Source organism: Bactrocera neohumeralis, unplaced genomic scaffold (assembly GCF_024586455.1).
Source record: "Bactrocera neohumeralis isolate Rockhampton unplaced genomic scaffold, APGP_CSIRO_Bneo_wtdbg2-racon-allhic-juicebox.fasta_v2 ctg4622, whole genome shotgun sequence".
In the NCBI taxonomy this organism is placed as follows: Eukaryota; Metazoa; Arthropoda; class Insecta; order Diptera; family Tephritidae; genus Bactrocera; species Bactrocera neohumeralis.
Genome location: NW_026091636.1, coordinates 1 through 7,596, shown reverse-complemented (window position 1 = coordinate 7,596; position 7,596 = coordinate 1). Strand labels below are relative to the sequence as shown.

Here is a 7,596-nt window from a genome sequence, read left to right as displayed (position 1 = left end):
AGCCGGCCAGTATAGCCTAACCTAGCCTAGAGGAATACTTAATGATTTTAGCATCACGAGTATATGCCCAATTCGTCTCTATTTCGACCAATGTTATTAGTTATGACTCTCATTAGAGATTTATTATTAGTTACATATTATCCATTATCACGGTTAAATAAAAATAACTACTATTCTCTAAGTTAAGTTTATTGCTCAACAATCATACATATTCTATTTCATTAAGATATTTACCCGATATATACATTATACAACCGAAAATACAGAAATTATTATGTTGGTTATATATTTAGTTATATCGCGTAAGTTCTGAACCGATCTAAGCCATATTTGTCCCCTTTTTCATTGGGATGACTTACAGTTTCATCAGTTTTGATAACCACTCATTTTCATTTGTAGAAGTAGATATTTTCGTACAAGAAAAATGGGGGCTAGAAATTTTGTTTATCCATATTATATCAATAATGAATTTGAAACTTAACGATTGAATCTAAGCTCACTAGGTGCGATATTATTAGAACCTTTCAGACTCGGAGAAGGATTATAGGACAATGACCCACAAACAGGAACAGAAAGAAATTCTTTACAACCTATATAAAAAAAGCTATTAGGAGTTAAACTATGTGCTTGTATGAAGTCACAAAAGTCAAAAAATCGACTCAGCGGAAACGGAGTCGCGGGAGAAGAGGCGAGCTTTTCACGGAAGGGGAGAAACTCAAGGGCAAGATTGCAAAGGGAGCTAGCAATAAACTTTTGTTTCAGCCGTCAAGTTAGCGGCGATATACTTCTCTGAAATGGTTCTTTCGCTGACAGTAAGCTCAAAGCTAGTCAAGCAGTGCATGACCTCGCTAGCAGTAGCAGCAAGCTACTTCCACATTAAACTTGCTGGATGACTGGCCGCAGCTAAATTTTCGACAATTGTAAAGCTTATGAGCTTGCAAGAAAATGACCCATACCCAAATTCCATCAGAATGTTAACGAGCAGGGGCTTTATTACACAAGAGTATGCTACGACTTATGCCAATAACTTTAATTTTGTGCATATATTTTTAATTACCGATGGCCGATAAATATTTTTAATATCTTTCGAATGTTTCGATGATTTGCAAAAACTGTTAATCACTTTTGAAATAAATTTTTCAGCAGCGTTAATGGTGCTAAACTTCTTCCTTTCAAATTAATATTAAAAAATTTTATTGTGCCTTTTAATTTCATACACTTACCTTAAGCTGTAACTACTAGAGTCCTCGTCCTCATTTGGTTCGATGAACTGCAACTGAGAACGTTTGTGGCGCCACCAAAGATAGCCTCCAGCAAGGAATAACGCGATAGAAATTATGATGCCCAATACTGCAAGGCAAGCAATCAGTATTATGTTTGCCATGTTCCTATAAAATACAGGTAGGAAGAAGAATAACATATCTAATTACTAATGGATTTTTTTTTTGAAAATGTTAAACTAAAAAGCAATATTTTTTGTGAAATAATTCTCAGTTCATATGAAAATATGGGCCGGATTTCGCAATTTGGTCACAGAGAGTTTAAAAGTAAGGCTAGTCTGTTTGAATCACGAATATCTGGTAAATTTGTTCGATTTACCAAACGTAACGATAACTTTGGAGGATGGTGTCATGTGTTTCTACACGCAAGTGAGAAAAGTTTTCTGATTGTGATTCACGTGGGAGTGACCAGAAATGATTCTTTTACATATGGCTGAAGCAGCTTACGACTTCCGGCATTAGACCAAGTATCCTCTGAGTGGCCAAAGAATATCCGTTTGAAGGCAAGCTAAAGTGAGGACATGAAGCATACCTCCTAAGGGTTGTACCCCCAATGAAAAATAAGAAAACAGCCTCGGAAAAGAAACCCCTTTTTTGGTGACGACCTTGGCAAACGCATTAAAGATAATTAAAGGCATGCACCTGGAATGTCGGCTCCCTTAATTGGGAAAGTGCCGCTGCCCAGCTGAATGATGTCCTCGTTAGAGTAAAGGCTGATATCACCGCCATCCAGGAAATGCAATGGACGGGACAAGGACTGAGGCGAGTAGGCCCTTGAGGCATTTACTACAGTTGCCATATAAAGGAGCACAAATTCGGTGTGGGATTCGTGGTTAGAAAGAGACTCCGTCGTCGAGTGCTATCATTCACACTGATAGATAAACGTCTAGCCAAAATACGCATCGGAGTGGATCGAAAAGCCACCAATCAGATCGATCACCTATATATATTAAAGAAAGTGACGTTAGTTACTACGCTTATAACTGGAGAACGCCTGGACCCAAACAAGGAGAATACTTAAGAAAATTCTGGAAAATTTTCCGAAAAAAAATTATGAAGAAAATAAATTTTCAAATACGATTTTAAAAAGGAAATAAAAACCAACATGATTTTAAATGCTGGCGCATAACTCAAAAACGCCTGGACCAATTTTGCCAATTCTTTTTTTAAAATGTTCGTTGAGGCTCAAGGATGGTTTTTATGGTGAAAAAAAATCGAATAATTGCCGGAAAACCCCTAAAAAGAGCTCTTTTCTTTTTCCTATACAAACGAATGAATGCTGTTAGTAACGCTAATGCTCGAGAACAGCTGAACCAATCTTGATGAAATTTTCAGAGGTTGATCGCTGTGGACCGAGGAAAGTTTAGAAATAAAAAAAACCGTATGCTTTTCGTGAGGAAAAATCGGAAAGTTGGACAATTCCAGAAAAATAACTTTTTTTCATACAAAAATTTTTTTTTCAACTTTTTTCCTTTTGTTTTTCAATTGTCAAATTTGTCGTTTGCTTTCTTTATTCCGGTTATTCAAAAAAAAATTATAGAAATTTATTCCGTGAAAACGTTATGTGTGTTTCACACAAAGTGCTCAATTACAGATTGAAATTTGTTACGATGCCACGAAGAGGTCGCGTTCGTTTTGGCATCAACATAAGTATGTATATTGACAGCCCATGGTACATGACCGAGTATTCCCAGGATGTGATGACATACGCATGAAATTATAGATGGCGGTCAATCAGCAAGCGATCGTCACGATGTTAGAGGACAACTTTTCAAACAACAGTTGCGATGTTTTGTAAACTTTATCTTCAAGCACAACGTATATGTGGTGTTGTTAGATGCTGGATGCAACTCTGTTGAGTGGCAAAAGAGAGGTTTGCCGCACGCACATATTCTTCTTTGGATGGATGATGATGACCAAATCAAATTGATGAAATCATTTCTGCGGAAATTCCTGATTCAGAGATAGAAGCAGAATTATACGAAACCAATATGGTTTATGTACCTTACGGACATCACAATACCACTTCGGTTTGTATGTCTGACAATAAATGTACGAAACACTATCCAGGTGCTTTTCTTTCGGAAACACAAACTAGAAATGATGGATATCCAATGTATCAGCGTCGGTCACCAGATGAAAATGGCAGAACATTTAGCATTCAATTTAGAGGCGTGAATATCGAAGTTAACAACACGTCGAAGTCGACAACATATGGATCGTACCATATTCGCCACTGTTGTCTAATTCACATTCAAAAGTCATGTCAATGTTGCGTATTGCAGTTTGGTGTAATCGAAAAAATACGTGTGTAAATACGTCACCAAAGGAAGCAACCTGGCGGTTACTGATCTTGAACGATACGGTCGATACGTGAACTGCTATAAAGCGCTTTGTACGATATTTACTTTTGCGATTCATGAACGTTTTCCGACTGTTGTGCGTCTCGCAGTTAATTTGGAGAATGACCAAATAGTCTATTTCAATACAGAGAATACAGTACAGACAGAGAAAACACCCCCACCAACAAAATTAACATTACGAGTTTTTTCTCAACTTTCGTCAGTTAACCGTTTGCGAGAACTTGCTCTATTCGGAAATATCTTGATATTATACATACAATTACAATTACAATTGCTGGAGCATGATAATCACTGGAATGAAGTTCGCACACTTTTCGCGATGATCAGCCATCAAATTAATATCAATTATGGAATACGAACAAAAATGACATTGCCGAAGACATTTTACATCGTATTCGCTAAGAGTTGGAAATAGGTAAATTCCGGTGGTTTGATATCAATTCCATCTTCCCTTTTACCAATTCACCAAAGATGAACTCATCCCGAATATTCGGACATTGGACAAATTATCGTAACTACAATTCCTTAAGTGCACGCGCAATGTTAGCTGCCAAAAATACCGATATTGTTGACCTAAACTGGAAGATTCAAAGTCAAATTCCGGGAGACTTGCGCTCATACCAATTGATCGATCGTGGAATTTCTAAATTCTGTGAATAGGCCTGGGATGCCACCGCATCATTTGCCTCTCAAAGTTGGATGTGTCGTTATTATGTTCCACAATCTTCAGGCGCAGAAACTGTGTAATGGAACCTGACTGATTGTGACGCAGCTATCGAATACAAAGGGGCAGAATGCTTGATTCTACGAATTCCTCTGAGTTCTAACGATTTGCCATTTCAGTTCAAACGTATTCAGTTTCCAGTGAAAATTGCATTTCAGAGACAAGGATAGTCGCATAGTGTATGGTATACATTTGGAAATGCTATGTTTTTCACTCGGCCAGATATACGTGGCCTGCTCACGAGTTGGAAAACCATCTTTTCTATACACCGGAACAGAAACCAAAAAATGTTGTTTATCAAGCTGCGATACATTGAAAAAAAGTGAAATGATAAATTCAACTTTTTCATTTCTAAACACATAATTTCACGCAGGACAACGACTGCGGGGTCAGCTAGTGTTTTGATAAACGGAAGACACGTCTCCAGTGATTTAGACATGCGTACGCTTCGTGGTCCTAACATCGACTCGGACCACTATCTTGTTGCTGCCAAGATACGCACCCGCTTTTGTTCAGCACAAACCGCTCGTCAACAAACACAAGGGAGGTTCGAAGTCGAGAAGTTGCAATCACAACAGCCGAACGAATTTCTGCTCGACTTGCACTCCTGCTCTCTGAGACCACTCGTCAACAATTCGGTACAATGAAACTGTGGAACAGCATTTCAAGCTCCTTACGTACAGCTGCAACGGAAACCATTTAATGACGAGGAGTGCCGTATCGCTGTGAAGAGAAAACAGACTGCCCACCTCGTAACGTTACGATCGACCAAACACGTGCGGGATGGGATACATACCGAGAGTTGAAGATGGAAACGAGACGCATTTTCAGACAGAAAAAGAAAGAGGTCGAAATGTGTGAGTATGAAAAGCTTGACATGCTGGCCGACAGGGGTAAAGCTCGAAAATTCTTCGAAAAAATGCGACTAACAGAAAGTTTCAAGACGGCAGCATACTCTTATAGAACCCCCATCTAGTAACCGATGCTCAGAGCATACTAAAATTATGGAGGGAACACTTCTCCAGCCTTCTGGAGCAGACGTTTCACTGCCCAACCATGAAGAAGTTCGAATAGCAATTACCGGCGAAGAATAACTTATAAGGGGCATTCATCAGCGTGTGTGTAGAACATGGTCGGAACATGCCAAACGATTGAAATTTAAGTGTGCCTTGCCTAATCCACAAAAAGGGAGACTCCACAATCAGCGCCAACTATCGTGGGATAAGCCTCCTCAACATCGCATATAAGATTGTGTGAAAGATTAAAGCCGACCGTCAACAAACTTATTGGACCTTATTAGGGTGGCTTTAGGCCTGGACCCGGACTGACCAGATATTTACCAAGCGCCAAGTCTTAGACAAGGCCCGTGAAAAGAGAAACGACACACACCACCTCTTCGTCGATTTTCAACTGCTTTTGACAGCACGAAGCGGATCTGCCTTAATGCCGTGATGTCAGAATTTGGTATCCCCGCAAAAATTATACGAATGTGTACCGCTCCCAGAAGAGTGTACAGCTGCTGGCGTTCGCCGATCATATTGATATCATTGGCCTTAACAACCGCGCCGTTAGTTCTGCTTTCTACAGAATGGATAAGACAGCGAACCAAATTGTGGAGAACGAGGGCAAGACGAAACTCTACTGTCATCAAACAAACAGTCGTCGCTATCACGACCAGCCACCCACGTCACTGTTGACAGTCATGACTTCGAAGTTGTGGATAACTTTGTCTATCTTGGAACCTGTATTAACACCAACAACAACGTCAGCCTCGAAATCCATCGCAGAATATCTCTTGCCAACAGGTGCTACTTCGGACTAAGTAGGCAATTGAGAAATAAAGTCTCCTCTCGAAGAACAAAAACAAAACTCTAAAAGTCAGTCATTATTGCCGTCCAGCATCTGATGAGTCGACGTTACAAGTTTTCGAGAGAAAGGTTTATGGTCCTCCTATGGAGTTACACACGGCGAATATCGCATTCGATAGAACGATGCGCTGTATGAGATATACGAGGACATTAACATAGTCCACCGAACACTCCAGCTCTGAAAGTATTCGACGCAGTACCCGCCGAGGGTAGCAGAGGAAGAGGAAGACCTCTTCTCCGTTGGAAAGACCAGGTGGAGAAGGACCTGCCTGGAGTCTTCAATTGGCGCCACATTGCAAAAAGACGAAACGACTGGCACGCGTTTGTTAATTCGATTATAACTGCGTTAGCGTTTTCTACGCTAGTAAAGAAGTAGAAGAAGAAGAAAACGACACAGAGAATAAAATATTGATTGAACTAAACAAACTTTTTGGTGGTCCATTTGCGATTACAACAATACGTTCCACCATTATTGGCGTCGAGCATTTTATGGGAGCCATGCTCTCTTAAGGTTTTGTATCTTTGATTAGTTAAATCGCAAGGTGCGAAACGTCTGTAAAACATAATCTTATATTAATGATCAGATACGCTAACTTGTCCCTCAGTTTTTAAGATATCTATCTGAGATTATGCACACTATTTTCACCCTTAAAACAGTTCATTTGTTAAATGTTCGACCACTATAGTATATATGTAGCTGCCATAGAAGATGAATGATCAAAATCAAGTTATTGCAAGGAACATTTATTTATTTGGCAAGATATCTTCACAAAATTTTGCACGAATTATTGTCCAGAGTAACGGTTCAATCTCCGTACTAATTGTTCAGAACGGACTACTATAACACATAGCTGCCATACAAACTAGTCTATCAAAATCAAGGCCATGTATGGAAACTTTTGGCTTGGTGAAATTTTGGAAGTTGGCATATTTTCTTGTTTTCATGTATGTATGTATATGAAATAAGTGCGAAGCAATGTATTAAATATAAATAATAACGAAGCTTTCAAATACATTAAACAATTTAAAATAATATGTTCATCAAATAGATTTAGGTATCTGCCGCATATTGGTACTACTGCTGTACAACATGACCATAATATAGATAATGAAAATTATTGTTTCAATAAACTTAGAAGCGTAAATACATATACCTTGTCTAATGTCCTTACGGTCCGGCGCTAGTTACATGGAAGTGTTTTAGAACATATGGAATCGTGATTTTTCTGGACTTTTCACTTGACTCTACAGCGTACTGTCAATAGCTTGGAAGATATTTTACATGTTTTTTGTTTCAATTTTTATTGTTATAGCATTTGTTAATTTAATTTCCTCCACTTTTCTAGTTTTTCGTTTTTATT

At 38.8% G+C, this 7,596-nt stretch overlaps 1 long non-coding RNA gene across 1 annotated transcript; it reads right to left on the bottom strand.

Moving 5' to 3' along the window:
* Window positions 1–1,224: 1,224 nt before the first annotated feature.
* Window positions 1,225–7,590, bottom strand: LOC126767203 (uncharacterized). The gene is made up of 2 exons (XR_007669024.1): window positions 7,390–7,590; window positions 1,225–1,388 (listed from the first exon to the last, which is right to left on the bottom strand). It is a non-coding gene; the product is annotated as an uncharacterized LOC126767203 (long non-coding RNA).
* Between the last annotated feature and the right edge of the window lie 6 nt (window positions 7,591–7,596).